General features: G+C 32.7%; 1 long non-coding RNA gene across 1 annotated transcript in view; it reads right to left on the minus strand.

Annotated features, from left to right (window-relative positions):
• The window catches only part of LOC127718458 (uncharacterized), an 80,127-nt gene that overhangs the window by 39,444 nt on the left and 23,745 nt on the right, over positions 1-16,938 (minus strand). The window lies entirely within an intron of this gene.

Raw genomic sequence — 16,938 nt, forward strand, 5'->3', positions numbered from 1 at the left:
CAATTGACTGAGCTTAACCATTTGTGTTGATTTGAAAAGTAAAGGACCATAGAATAAATGTGTAAAAACTATGCAGTTATTAAATGTATGCAAAGTATTAAATTTTCAAAGTACTTATTGTGTGAAAGAAGAGATTTTTTACCACCAGGAGCCGCATCACGAAAGGATTTTCGGGGTGTGCTAATTTACGGAAAAATGAATCACACTTCGTACCCCGAAAATTTAACCAAATATGTGAAAACGTCTCAGCTTCCAAATGAACCATCATGCATATCCAAGTTTGCGATATGGACTGTGCTACAGAGGAAAACGTTACCATTACCTCCGAAGTAAAATTAATTACGCATATTGCCCCAAATAGAGACATTGCCAATGTCATTGGACATGGAGTCAAATATTCATGACGACGTCGCCGTCACTGATAACGTTGTGCTGACAGAAAGTGAAATAGGTAAATATTTTATTATTTTATTCATCTATCGTAGGTTGAACAGATGAAAGCTCCTGCCTTTATAAATGAGCCTGTCCATCATCTGTCCTTTTCTTTCTTTCCCCCTTTACTGGCCTGGGTAAACAGTGGGAAGGGGACAAGTTACAAAGTGCCTGGTGCAGGGGAATTGCTGCCCATTTTTTATTTTGAGAATTTGATTAAAAAGTAATTTTGAAAAGGAAAAGCTTATTTTCTTTTGTCACCAGATGCAGACATGGTATAAGTTTTATTCCAATGTTTTTTGTTTTGTTTTTCATTGTCTAAAGTTTTTCTTTCTTTCTCCCTTTATTGGCCTGGGTAAACAATAGGAAGAGGCAAGTTATAAAGTGCCTGGTGCAGGGGAAGTGCTGCCCAATTTTGTTTTGAGAATTTGATAAAAAAAAGTAATTTTGAAAAGGAAAAGCTTATTTTCTTTAGTTACCAGTTGCAGAACTGGTATACGTTTTATTCCAATGTATTTTTGTTTTGTTTTTCAGTGTCTAAAGCTAGGCAAATGTTGGATAGTCATACATTAGGTTTAGTGAATGCTAGTACAATTAAAAGTCTGCTATGTGATGAAGACTGCACCGGTTAGTATTCTTTAAGTTTTTCAGGTACATGTATTTTGTGTTTGCTCAAACATCAATGAAATTGATTTTAAATGTGAAACTTTAACTTTAAAACATTTTTTTTTTCTTTTTCCGCTGTGCGTGAAAATATTTTTTTTTTCAAACACATTGTAAGAAACATGTACTGTACTGTTGTTTTTTTAAAATACATTGTTGTCCTATAAGAAACTTAATCTTCTCTCTGAGTCTGATGTATAACATGTACAAAGTGATTGAAGTTCGCGTTGCTTTGTAGTCCCTTTTACTTTATATTTCAGAAGATGACGAAACCCCTATGACTATGTAATCAGCTGGCCTGATACAACACATCCATCTTTGCAACTCATCTTTAATGTCATGTTCTGGACACCAAATAACTTTTGAAATTAGAATCTCCACTCCAAATATGGAATTATTCAAAATCAAGGACTTGCTCATATTGGCAAAAAGACCCCAGGAACAAGATTTTCTGTGCCTTTAATCAGTATCCTGTATAACACTAGAATTTGATGCACTTAAAGGATTTACATGAATATAACTTATGGCGAACTACACAAGTACAATAATTAAGGATTTAATTCAATTTGCTGACAGTCTATTTTTAACAAATAAATGCAATCAAAATTAAAGTTTAGTCTGGTTTAATTTATAATAACAGTTAAGGAAAGTTTGTTCTACTTTATTTTTACATTTTTTCAGATGATTGGCCACTTGAAAGAATTAAAGATAAAGTTTTTCAAACAGCATATTTCTGGATTTGTGTTCTTGATATTATTGATCGTGATAACGTACAAAATACAATATTCAAAATGGCATTGCAAACATGGATCTGCATTGTCCAAATGTCTCCGCATGTGTACGAAAAATAAAAAATATTAAGGAAAAAGCACAGAAAAAAAGCACTGATTGTCTTAGCACAACTATAATAGATTGTAGGAAAGTACAAAATATAGGTGAAGAATGTAAAAAAAAAAGGAATAACAGAGGCATGGTTACTACAACCGTCAGAAATAAATGTAGATTTTGTCAATCGTAAAATGGCACTCGAGCTCAGATCGTACAAAAAAGAAATCAAATACCTGTCAAGACATGTGCACTTTGGTTCTTGCATCTGTGTAAGCTGCAGACCCTGCCTCATTTAAGCAGACTGTGGAACTATATTGATAGAACATTTAACAAGAAAAATATATTGAAAAATGAAGAAAAAGACAAATATTTGAATGGTTTATTTACTCCACCGAAACCGACTGAAAAAGAAAATAAACTCAGCTGCAACGTTTGCAAGAGCAACAAAGCAGAAAATATCATAATTTTCAATAAATCTTCTCAAAACTCAAAGTCAAAGATGAACAAATCCTACATGAAACTTAAAAAAGAGAAAATGAGCGCCAATCTCGAAATTTATAACTTAAAGAGAGAAAATGAAAATCTTACAAAAAAGTTAGACAAACATCGCGAAAAGTTAGGTAGATTAAACACAAGAAATGTGAACAAAAGAATAAAACTCAGAAATGTCAAGATTCTAAAACTTACTGAACAGAACAAAAAGTTATTTGGCCGTCAAAAGTATTTGCATAGTTTGTCACATTAGACAAAAAAATAAACAAAGAACATCTTTACTTAGTTACTATAACCGAAGAGTAAAAATTATGAAACAAAACAAAACAATGAATTTGCAGCAAATCAAAACAACAAAACCAGGCCATGACATTAACAATAATGATGAACATTTCCAAGATCAGATTCGCAAAGAAAATAATTTACTCAAACAAAACTTACGCATCCTTGAAAATGAAAATGAAGAAATGAAAGAAATTATAGAGGAGTTAATGAAAAATAAAGAAATTTCCACCTTTGAAAACGGAAAATATAATGATACCGTGCGCGAAGTTTACGCTGCCCTGCTTTCAGCCAATGTTGGTGTTAAGAATGTAGAATATATTGTCCATACAGTCTTAAATAAACTTGCTGGTGTTAAAGTTGGTCGTCTACCGAAAAAAACATTCTCTGAAAAAATGCTTATCGAAGCAAAGGCTTTGGCACAAATCCAAAGCGTCGATGCTATTCTTACATCAAATGATGTATGTACTATTCATACGGACGGGACAAAACGTAAGGGTCGCGAGTATGGCGGTTTACAAATATGTACTAGCACAGGGCAATTCAGTGTAGGGATATCTGAATTAGTTCAAGGGAACGCAGACTCTTTTTTCACAATGATCAAAGACATATTTGATAACTTAGGAGACTTAGCAGGTAGGATAATGATAATAAAGACAAAAAGTCAGCTGAAATTCTTTTAAAGGTTAAGAACATGATGACAGACAGACATGTCGTAAATAACTGTCTCAAAAATATGCTGGAAAAATGGCGGGCAGATTGTCTTCCTCTTATCATTGAGAACTTTTACACATTTAGTGATGATCTCAAAAAGTCTATCATCGACATTAATCCTTTCAAGTGTAATTTGCATGTGTTGGTTAATCTTGGCTCAGAAGCAGAAATAGCACTTAAGGAATGGGCGAAAGCTATAATCTTGAGAGATACATTTGACTTGGGAGTGGCAAGCACTCCTGACTTTATAAGTGCGTCAACTAAGCTGTGTGTTCCTGGTGCAGATAAAAAATCTGGATACGGTTTCTTGTTTGAAACATACTTAAAAAGTTGCGTTCCTCCTGTAAAGTTGCATATGTCCACCTTTTATGGGCATCGAATTAACATTTTATTCTCCATGGCAGCAGCGGTCTATTACCATAATGATCAGGTCAAAGATTTTTTGTCTACATATTTTGAAGAAAAATCTAGTAACAAACTTTTGTCCTGTGTTTCTCATTATGTGAATAATAAAGTTTATTTGGCTGGTTTTGAACAATATGTAATATGTTCTTCGTAATCCTGTATACTTTAAACTTTATAGATATTACTTTGCTCAAGAATTGGGAATTATTGACAAATTACTGACTTGTCCTTTATGGAAACAGATTGAAAGCGCAAAGCATATTCTTGACCTTAATAGTATGTGGCTAACTTTTGGTATTTTTTTAGATGAATTTTCAAGGGATTCCTCTGATTTACTAAAAGGAACAATTTTATTTCCTGAATTTACAAAACCGGATGAAATTTTTGACCGATTATTTTCTGTTCAAGATGAACAATTAAATATTCTTACAGCTGAGGCATTACAAATATTATGCACAAATTTTATGATTATAGTAAGCCGTCAATTAGTAGACTATCTGCAAGGTGGGAAATTCAGTATTGACAGTTCGTCAAATTTTGAAAAATTAAAAGAAAACTCTATTACTGTATCCCCAACTAACATAGTATCAGAAAGAGATTTTGCGAATCCAGATCTGCTTAGGCGTGAAAAACCAAACGCAAATACAATCGCTTTGGAAGGCATCATACTTTTTACAAAAAAAATCTACAGTGTTCAAGATGGCAAGAGAAAATGCACCAAAAATGCTTCAACATTACAAAGAACAAAAGCATATCATACAACAAAAACATATAGAAATTTTACAGAAAAAGAAAGATGAAGCTATTTCAAAACAGCAACGAAAAAATGATGAGATCATAAAAATAAAAGAAGATATTGACACTTATGGAGGGCAGTGGTTTTTAGAGAAAGACATTGAAAGAGCATTGGAAATTCTTAACATGTCACAAAAAGTTGAAGCCGTAAAAGCTCAAATTAAATACCAAAAAGTTGTTTTGAAAAAAAATCCTGAAGACAAAAACTTATTTAAATTTTCAATTGAAGGAAATAAATTAACTCTCAATCAACTGCTTTCAAATTTAAGAATAATAGCTAATATAAAAATTTCTGGTGTCGCAGTTTCAGATGACACTGCAGCTGTAGCAAATAGTTCATGTAGAACAGAAACAAATGAACCATTATTGACAATAAAAACTATTGAGGAAAGAGAAAATTTCATGATGCAACAAAGGGAAAAAATACTTAAAAAAATACAAGAATTAAAATTAAAAAAAAAAAGATGACGTTTCAAAACACAGAAAGTAAGAAAGCAAAAAAAGAAAAAGCATTAATGAATCTGATGAATCAAAATCGTGTAAAAGAAAATGTACTAAAATTAAAACTCCAAAACCTATTGTGTCAGAACCCGATCATTTTGCAGATCACAATTTTTCTAAGGGTGAAACTGTTGCAATAGCATATTCAGATGGGTGGTATCCAGGACAGGTTGAAGAAGTTTTAGACAATAATTTTGCTACCGTGAAGTGCCTACATCCTATAAATTCAAAGAAAACTATTTTTCGTTGGCCTGTTAAAGATGACATCAAAAGGGTGGAAAATATTTTTGTATTTTCCAAAGGTTTAGAATTTATACCAAATGATAGTAGTTGCAGAACATGGAAAATAACAGATGTCGACTCTATTTCATCTAAATATTCACTGTATAAGTTGAAATATTTCTGAAAATACAAAATAAAATGTTTAAATTATGTATCTTTGTTGAAGCAGAAAAAAATGTAAAGCTGAAGGGCCTGTCAATCAAAAACCACAACCACAAAACAAACATGAACAATAACTCACAACAATTCATTTCAAACTTGTTACATTGTGTTAAAACAAACAATTTGATACCAACATTGCAAAAATCAATTGAGAAATGACTAAGGAATAAAAAAAAATTAAATCAAAAGAGAAAAACTTACAAATGCCATCAAATGGGAGCCATTTTGATTCAAAATGGCCACCATAGTGAGATTTTCTGTTACAATACATTCAAAAATTGATATCTTGTGTTAAGACAAACGATTTGATACCAATATTGCAAAAATCAGTTGAGAAATAACCAAGTAATAATAAAAAAACATTCAATCGAAAGTGAAAAACTCGAAAATGCCATCAAATGGGAGCCATTTTGATTCAAAATGGCCACCATAGTAAGATTTTCTGTCACAATACATTCAAAAATTGATAGCTTGTGCTAAGACAAACAATTTGATACTAATATTTCAAAAATCAGTTGAGAAATGACCAAGTAATGATGAAAAAACTCCGAAATGGGAGCCAGTTGAATCAAAATGGCTACCATTATGGATTGTATTGTCACAATTCATTAAAAAAATTAAAGCCTTGTGTTAAGACAAATAATTTGATGCAAACATTGCTAAATTCAGTTGAAAAATAAGCAGGACCTAAAAATGTGTAAATTTCATACAAAAATTATAAAATGGAGGTCATTTTGAACCCAAAATGCCCGCCATTTTCGCTCTTAGCGGGAAAAATTGAAAATCACAACATGCTTTTATAACTGCTTTAATCGCATGAAAAATTTCATGAATGAATCTTTAACAGTTTTTGAGATATGTTCATTTAAGTGTCACTGCTGTACAATACATTACTTATTGTTGTAATATTGGCTTCGGTGCCTTTCATAATTTAATATCAAACAGACTGGGAGAGCAAACAGAGAGGCTATTTTTTTTTTGTCCTTTTACATACTGGTCCAAATTTTCATAATTGTACCATCTGTAATGAGTTAAACTATAAAATCTATCTAGAATGTGTTATACATTGCATATTTTTTGTCAATTGATGGAGCAATATGGCTAGCATGGCCTATTATGCAAAATAGAGAATAGCATTTAAGGTAGATCATAGGTATATATTTCCTCAGATAGAATTTTTTTATACTTTGCCAAAATAAAGTTTTTTTCTACGCTTTTTCCAAAAATATAATAAAAAGTATGGGTCACCGTGCTAATTTTCAAGCTACAGGTCGTACGAAATTGCACAAATTTGCTTAGATTGTTCATGAAAAAACACATTTTTGTGCATAAAAAGAAATCTATGAGATAAAATTTTGAAATAAAATATGAGAAGATATGTTTTATAATATGCTTTAAGAAAATAAAAAGAAAAAATGGTGTCACCGAACTTGTTTTCTTGCTACAAGTAAAAAATTATAATTTCCCTATCAGTCCAGTATAATTTTTTACTAAAAGAGTTATCTCCCCTTAAATGGCCAAGTTGAAAAAATGATTCTAAAAACACAATTATTTGGTATTTATTTAAACATTTTGAATAATGCAATAAATCACCAAGTTTTCTTCCATTAAATAAACAGTCTAACCTATAAATTGCCTATCTGTCTCCAAATTTGCAGATTTGGGCAAAGATCTAGACCGATTGTGTACTGCGATTGTACAATCCAAGATGGCGGTATACCATGAATCTACCTTAATGGAAATTTGTGTGTGGCAATTTTTTTTATTAGAGCAAAACATGTACACCTCTATTCAGTATTATAATAGACTATTGTACACTCTGTCAGGAAACAAGCAAAAAGTGTTGAAGATATGTCTATCTGAGTCAATATCAGCCTTCAAAGATGGACTACAATGCCTATAAAATGGCGGCCATCTTGGATAAAAAAAAAGGGGACAGAGTTACCGTTCGTTGCTCATTTCCGCTTCCTGTTGTAAAGGCAAGCAAAACAAAAAAAAAACCAAATTGAAAAAGACGAAAAAATAAAGATTTTATTGTTGTTTGAAAGTTCGGAATCAAAATGGACAAAATGTTCTAAAAAAAAAAGAAGCGGACTCGGAGTCTGAAGGAGCATCAGAAAGTGATGATTCTGATTGTGAAAACGTTGATATAAGTCTCTATCGTGGAGTTGACGATGCCCTTGATAGAATTTTAGACATTTTAAATGAAGATGAAAACGACGACGCCGAGGAGTTTGAAGGGTTTTTGCCGGACTACATAAGGGAACCTCCACTGAACTTTCAAAATGTCGAGTTTAACATTCAAAACTTGGAATATATACTAGCATTTCTGGTCCACGTAGAGTGCTGGATGGAAGCCCTGGACTATTTTCAGTTATTTTTTACTGATGAACTATTTAAATAAATTTGTGAATGGACCCAGAAAAACGCAACTACCAAAATTGAAAGTTACCCTGAGCATAACAAAGGAAAATGGACGGACATAACATTACTTGAAATGAAGGCATATTTTGGAATTAAATTGGCTACTCTTATGGGTGTAAATAGTCCTAGACTTGAAAGATACTTGTCAAAATCCAGACAAGTGGATTTTTGCAACTCCTGGGTTTTCTAAAGCATTTCAGTATCGTAGATTTGTACAAATAAGTAGATATTTACATTTTTATGATGATGACTTGGCCGATAAAACAGACCGGTTGTATATAATTAGACCTTATCTTGATTATTTACAAGAAAAGTTTGAAGGGAAATATTATCCTGCTCAAACGTATCTATTGATGAATGTACGGTTCCTTTAAAGGAAGATTAGGCATCAAACAATACATAAAAGACAAACCGAACAAATGGGGCATCACAGCGTTCTTACTTTGTGATTCTCTGACTGCATATAGTTTTCGTTTTGAAATTTACATTGCACGTAACAGTGAGTTTGAAGGTGAAAATCTTGGGCTAACAGCTGCTGTTGTACTAAACTTAACAAAAGGTATGGAGTAGAAAGGTCACATTGTATATACCGACAATTTTTACACAAGCGTTGTACTGGCTTTCAACTTGAGGGCTCGTGGTATAGGTATGGTGGGCACGATAAGGAGTAACCGTAAAGGAAATCCCGAAACTTTGTCTACAGTTGAGGATAAACAGTTACAAAGAGGCCAGTTTAGATGGGAAATGTCTGACAACATTTAAGCTTGTGTTTGGAAAGATAAGCGTCTTGTTCACTTTCTCTCTACAGTTCACAAACCAGTAACTGTTCAAATTGGACGTCGTAATAAACAAGGTGTAGTTGAAAATGTAAATTGTCCCTCTGTTGTACAGGACTATAACAATCAAATGGGTGGTGTGGACAGAAATGACTAAATTTGTCATTTACCCAAAAGTGCCAAGCAGTACAAATGGTACATGCGTTTAGCATTGAAAGCCGTATTATGGGCCGCATACAATGCTTGACAATGTAAATAGTCAAATATTTACATGTTCCAATCAATTTTTTACCTGTTCTAGTCAATGATCTACAAAAAACACTAAATGCTCAAGAAGGTCGTATGATTTTATTCATTTTACATAAATTCATTTATATACAAAAGCATTATCATAGCCTGAATTTTGCTGTCTCGTTTACATTTACCTGTATTTACCTGTGCTCACCTGTAATCAGAAATATATCAAGTTATACCTTAAAAATTACCTCAGATTATGAAATGATACTAAACAAATGATTTTAATACTTGATTGTGAATTTTAATCATATATTGTATGTTTTTAATGGTTAGTTTCTTTAATAAATTTATTTTACCTGTTAATTGCATTTTACCTTACCTATGCGATGTCACCCGATTTTAAAGGTAAAAATGATGACAAATTTTGGTCTTGAGTTATCTCTCTCTAAGGGAAAAAAAAATATGACGATATCTCAAAAAATGAAGGTGTGGTGATGTTTAGAAATTAGGTGGTCATATTTTATGATATTTCTTCAGAGAAGCCATCGTCACTGGTATTACATTGTCTAGGCAGTTATCGGTGAAAGGGTTAAAATAGAACCGAATATTGACAAAATTGACAGGTGAGTCTATAAATAGTGCGGTTCATAAAAACACGTGTTGCTACATCTCAGTGCTTTATTATTTAACAGAAAAGTGGTTTCGAAAGATGAGACAATATGCTTCAATATTATTTGTATTTTCATCGAGTATACATTAGTTTCCATGATTTATCTTATCTAACAGAGGTTTTTAAAAGTCTTTATTTTAGTTCAGCATACACTAATTTTAAAAGTTGTTTTGTAAAACAAATTCTGTTGACAGAGAGAGTAAAAAAAATTGAAAGAGGACAAGATGATTTTGTTATGAAGAAATTGTTTTCATTCTCATTATTGTCAAAAAAGGGAAGTGAAAAAAATAATTTGTTTTAGAAAGTAAGGGAAAAAAATATTTGTTTTAGAAGGGAAGGGGAAATAAATATTTGTTTCTGAAGGGAAGTGAATTTTGATCCAAAGTGAAATAATATAAGGGGTTGTTTGTTTCTACTGATTAATCTTAAGGTGGCTTTATTAACTTTTGTAAAATAATACTGTTCCTGTATGTTGCTGAAAACAATAGTTGTTTAATTTTTGTTTTTAAAATTATGAAGGAACATAATTAATTATTCCCCTTCATGTCGCTCACAAACACAAAAGATGAATGGCCAGTGCCTAAAGTTATATTTACAATTTGTACAAAATTTTAAATATCCTTTTTTGCAAATGTAAGCATTTCAAAATAATTCTACCCATATCAGTAGACTATAGGATCATGGTTGCGGCTTTGATGTTGTACAATTTAAAAATTTATGGAAAAGCATTTGCTGATTGCCATATTATAAGTTACTGCATAAATGGTATACATGTAAATGGATTTCAAGACCAAGGCCTGTTCCCACATATTTTTTTAAGGTTGCAACTGTTCTTTGGCAAGAGGGTTTTGGGTCTACTGAGTGTTCTGGATATAACACGTGTATATCGCTACTGTATCCTAGATGTCTTGTTAATTTGTGCATTTAATATGCAAATATTGTCATATTTTTTTGAATTTTTCACTTGGTTTATGCTAATATAAACAACCATTTTTGACACTAGAAAACACCTCGTTTGTGTAAAAAAAAAAAGACTTCAAATGGTATTTGCTGCTTTTCTCCATCAGAAGCCAGGCATATAGCAGTAAGGAGTTGGAGAAAAAACTGATCAATTTGTAGTCGGAAAAATGGGACCAGAGTAGGGTCATGAGTTTCATTTCCAGTTGTCTGTTACCTTGTAAGTCAGCTTGTTAAATTTAAACTGTTTTTTGGACTAGTATATGTAAGCAGGTATCTTCATACAACATTAATATATAGGCTTATATGTAAGTAACACTTGCTGCTGGATGTAATAGATTAATCAATAGACTGGATATAGTATAACAACCTCACTCTAGTAATTTTATCTATTTTTTTGACAAACCCTTCCATTAAATAACCCAACAAGATAAACAGAAAATTGAAAAAAAAATAAGTTTCCATTATCCTCACTCAATTTAGAAATTGGGTTTTGATATGAATCCTCCTATTCAAGCCAGCATAATACACTGAAAATAAAACAAATTTCACAGCTTCCAAATGTTATTACACACTATCAGCTCACCTACTTCCTTATGTAGCTTTCCATAAATGAATTTTAAAACTGAAGCATTCTGCAGTAAAACATACATTTCAAATGTTTATCCTTTCCCTTTTTTGACAATAGTTTTCAGTGACTTGCAGCTGTGTGTGCATATCATGAGTATAAATAATACTGTAACCAGTACGGCCAGTAGTTGTTGTTTGCATATATTATCTTCTTTACCTATACGAGGGGCCTCGGTGGCCGAGTGGTCTAAGTAGTTACTACTGTAATCACTAGCCAGTCAACACTGAGGTTGTGAGTTCGAACCCCGCTCGTGCGGGTGCATTCGACTCCAATCTTAATTGACTAGGATTGTCAGTTTTCCTATCGAAGGTCGGTGGTTTTCTCTAAGCTCTCCGGCTTCCTCCACCAATAAAAACTGGCCGCCACGAAATAGCTCAAAAGCGGTACTTAAAAGTTGCGTTAAAACACAAAAAATCAATCAAAATAAAATCTTTACCTCTACTGCATGTGATTAATTAATTTAACTATGATTAAAAAAAAATAAAAATAATGAATTTTTAGCCTTTGGTATTTATTCGTGCTGCTATAACAAACATCAGTTTATGTCGTTGTCAATAATATGTTGTCTTATACATCCTAAATTTTGACTAAATAGTTTAGATTTTATTTTTTTATAATTTTCATTTTTTTTTTTCAGTAGGCTTTTTTTTCTTGAGAAACAGCTGAATGTTTGCTTATTTATAGTTCATTTATTTATGTTTAAATATTTTTTATATTATACTACCCCCATGACACAGATCACATTTATGGGAAATTTCATGGATTTAGAACTTTAAAAAAAAAGTGCACTTCTCGGCTTTATTTGCTTTTGTTTTATTTATTAGAAAGCTTCATCTCATTCACATGTGAAAGAATTTTAAGGCATAACTGGAGTGAAGTCATAAAGTAAAGAAGTCCCATCGATTATTACTGCAGTTAAAATATATTTTTAATTAGCTCATGATCGCTCATCAACGTGCGGGATATTATACAACTGTCAACTCGTCTGGAAGAGTTATTGTCCGTTATCGGACTCGAGTTTTCTTTCTTCTTTCCAAACCGTAAGAAGTTATATTGTAATAACTGGCCTGACAGGTGTCTCTTTAACTATGCTGCCACCACCTGCGTTTACAGGTACACAGGGGACCTTAATAGACTAGAAATAGCTAGTCTAAGACAGAGAATGGTTTTAACACGGTGTCCTATCTTTATTATTTATTAAGAGGTAATTATCTCATGGGGAGGGATTTTAACTAGGTCAAAGGGGTCAAAACACCTCGGAAATATTTAATCTCAATATTAAAACGAGTGAATAACTCATATAGGGGGGAACAAAAAGGGTTAGGAACATTCAAATACGCTCTAGTCTGTGGAAATGAACACACTCCTGTCATGTAGTTTATAGAACAGATTGCCTCTGTAAGGTAGAGGATGAACCTCTAAATTGTCAACATATCAATCAAGAAGTGGAAACGCAAGGAACGGTACCAACAGACTATCACACAAATGAATACCTTCTGTCTGACAATCAAATAGGCTCTTGTCTAGGCGTAGCAAGAGGGTCTATTCTCCCATGAGACAGTGTTATGACATCAACAACCAGAGACCAAGTTGGACTACTATTATGTAAGTTTACTGATGAATAAATAAGATATTTAAGAGCATAATTTTGTATTATTGGTAAAGCATTTCATACAGATATCACAGTGAACCAAATTACAGTTTTAACAACTTTTTGGAAGTATAAATATATTCCTAACTATTAATGTATCCAGTTATTTGCCACAGTGTTCAACCAACTACCCAATAATTTATATATCATATCTTTGTTTACATATATATATCATGTAATAAATTATATATTTAAAATAACCGTACTTTGTTATTATTCAATTAACCTCAGCCTCCTGGAGTAAGCACAGGAAGGCAGACTTCAATCACATTTGAGATTGAGAGTATTTAAAAGAGTAATTTAATTGTCCTAGCTTCTTACTATTCCTATCTTAGAAAGTATACAGAAATTATTTATGTTCTCTCTGATTACTGGAGCAACTCAGCAAACAAGATACTTAACAATATGTCTTAACCAAAAAATGGAGAGGAAATGGGGGATGGGGAAGGCATGTAACTTTATTCCGTTTTGTCTCAAAGAAAACAGGTTAGCAAATGAAAACTAGCCTGAACAAATAGACCCGCTATTTATATTTACAATTGAATTAAATCCATTTTTGATTCTGATCTAAGTCCAAAATACTAGACTTATAGTGAACAGAAAATGTCCAAATATTTGGTAATTTAGAAAAGTCAACTGCACTAAACAATTGAAAAACTACACGAATGTGTATTTAAAAAGCCAAATATTCTAAACTGCAGTGAAACTGCTTAACCCTTTCACCGATAGCTGCCCAGACAGAAGCTACACTGAGACGATGGCTTCCCTTGCTACTATTACTCAAGTGGGAGATATTCATAATAAATGTCAATAAAAACTTGTCTGTAGTTATTTGTGTCTTTATTTCATTCACTAACACCATGTTCACAGTTTTGTTCATGTTTTGATATTTTTTTCTTCATAAAATATTCAAATTTTCAAATTTTCGGCATTATCTAGGTGAAATTCTCAAAATTCTGCTCTTTGAACCAAAATCGTAATTTTTTAACCCAAAACTGCAAAATTTTGAAAAATTTAATGAGGCTGTACAAATTCCTTTCACTGACCGATGTCCATTCCAAGTGTTTTGTACATAAAACGACATTTTATGTCAAAAAAGTATATTAGTTTGGCTTCAATTCTTCCATATTCTTTCAAAAAAAATGTTCCCTCATTTCAAATTCTAGTAAATTCCGTAAATTTGCTCTGATTTTGACACGGTTTTCAACAAACGGAAGCGCCATGTTTACACTTTCATCCGGGTATTCAACAAAGAAAGATTACTCGTTTTTACACTGTTTTGAGCGGGAAATATAAAAGAGGTAATCCGATCCCGGTAGAACGGGACTCATCGTCAACTGTCTGAAGCGTGAATCCCGGTAAACCGGGACTCATCGGCGAAAGGGTTAAAATCTCATGAAATTCATGATAAAAATATGAAGAACTTCAGCGAATGTGAAATATACGACAGTAAAAACTGACCGAAAATCTGGCAACGTATCTGTAGGTCTGACTTAGGAGGAAGAGCCTCCGGCAAACGGGTGCAGGGTTTTTATACTCCGATGGGCTTAACAGGGCAACGAACGGTTTAAACGAGGTTGCAACGGGGAAACGAACGGGAAACTGGAAACGGGCCTGACAAGTACGAAAAAGAATCCCCGATTGCTAGAATTAAGTACATTAAAACGTAAACGATATGTTTACGGAACATAAAAATCATCTTAGTACAATTAACAATCATAATTAATACCGTTTTAATACAATAATCATGTAAAAATCGATCTACAATCGCTATAGTATTCATACACTGTTTTGCGGTTGTGGTACATAAAGTTCACCTGAGGTTATACACAGTCAACCTAATTTGCATAATCAATACACAAAAATCACTGTGCCGGAAATGGCTGCTGATGTACGAAAGTGAAATTTAACTACATAAGTTATCTCGATTATACATAAATAAAAATGGTTGAACACTGGGAAAACGGAATGAATAGAACACTGAAAGCATAATGAATTGAATTAGAAAGGTGAGAACCGGTGTCAAACTTTAAAATAGCCAAAAAATCGACTCGTAGCCGAAAGTAGGTGCTTGAAAGTACAAACACATGTTTTAATTTGAAAGGAATTTCGCCTGGCCAAGTCATTACAATATATGTCAGTGGCTGATAGAAATAGCATTTTGAAACACACGTTTGCTTAAAAAATGTTGCAAATTGTGGGTCAAACCGTACATACCATGTATACGGTACGCAATGTCAAAAATTATCTTCCGAGTCAATCAACCTACGTTATTGACACTCTGTACTTATGTATATCGTCATACTTTGTACCACACAATTATTTTATTTTATTTATTAATATTACTTTTACTGTTAAGTCTGTTTTTTGTTATATCCATTTTACGTGACTATGTATTTATGTATCCCCTCATACTTTGAACGACAAAATCATTTTATGTCTACGTGTGCGAAATTCAAACGCGCGATTTTACGCCAGTACTTAAAACCTTCAATCCTTTATGGGTGGATTTTACATAGATAAATAAAATGTATAATATAAGCAAAATGAGGATTTAAAATTTGATGTATGCCTTTTTTTGCTTCTTCGTTACATTTGTTTGTTTTTATGGTGATTAAGATGATAACACAATGTTGACTGCTGTACCCCTATTTTTGACATTTTTACCTATTGTGTCTGTTTGTTTTGTTCACGCATCGTTGTCAATATAATGGAATTTGATGCGACTGTCATATAAGTGAGAGGTTTAGCTAGCTATAAAACCAGGTTCAATCCACCATTTTCTACATAAGAAATTGCCTGTACCAAGTCAGGAATATGACAGTTGTTATCCATTCGTTTGATGTGTGTGTTTTTTTTTTTTTATTTTGCCATTTGATTGGGGACTTTCCTTTTTGAATTTTCCTCGGAGTTCAATATTTTTGTGATTTTACTTTTTTTTTAAAGAAAAACTGCTTATTACTCTTTGAAAAGTTTATGGACGCTCAACCTGTGATATTTATCTTTATTTTTTCAAAATTTTACCGCATAACTCGCAACGGTTCTTGAGATTTCAATGACCAAAACTACGAGGTCGTTTTTGTTGTAGCACATGTCAAATTAATTCCGGTCAGGCAAACGGTTCGTGCAAATAAATTTCGGCCATGAAATCCCGCGAAAAAATTTAATTCAGAAGCGAAAATGTTAGAAAAATAGAAATAAAAAATGGTGCCACCGACCTTTTTTTTTTGCTAAGTAAAAATTGAAAATTTCTCTATCATTCCTTTATAAACATTTTACTATCTGAGTTATCTTCCCTGAAATGGTCAAATTGACAATTTGTTTCAAACAAACACAAATGTTTGGTATTTGTTAAATCAGTCTAAATAATGCAATAAATCACATATTTTTTCCTTATTCCAAATTAACAGTCTAACACATAATAGCAAATCTGTGCTTTTTCATGCAAGAGAAAGAAATATTTAGATAAAGAGTTTTGTTCTTTAGGGTGTATGTCCTGGGATTTTTATATTGTCCGCGATTCATAACCTTCTTGGAGAATGTCGTATACAGTTTGTCCGCGATTCATTACCTTCTTGGAGAATGTCGTATACAGTTTGTCCGCGATTCATTACCTTCTTGGAGAATGCCATATACAGTTTTTCCGCGATTCATAACCTTCTTGGAGAATGTCGTATACAGTTTTGTCTGCGATTCATTACCTTCTTGGAGAATGTCGTATACAGTTATTCAGCGATTCATTGCTTTCTTAGAGAATGTCATGTGTATACACAGTTTGTCAGCGATTAATTGCCTTCTTGGAGAATGTAGTATAGTTTGTCCGCGATTCATTACATTCTTGGAGAATGTCGTATACAGTTTGTCCGCGATTCATTACCTTCTTTGAGAATGCCGTTTACAGTTGACCGCGATTCATTAACTTCTTGGAGAATGTCGTATACAGTTTGTCCCCGATTCATTACCTTCTTGGAGAATGCCGTATACAGTTAGAACTGTTTGTCCGCGATTCATTACCTTCTTGGAGAATGCTGTATAC

Source organism: Mytilus californianus, unplaced genomic scaffold (genome assembly GCF_021869535.1).
Source record: "Mytilus californianus isolate M0D057914Y unplaced genomic scaffold, xbMytCali1.0.p SCAF_10, whole genome shotgun sequence".
NCBI lineage: Eukaryota > Metazoa > Mollusca > Bivalvia > Mytilida > Mytilidae > Mytilus > Mytilus californianus.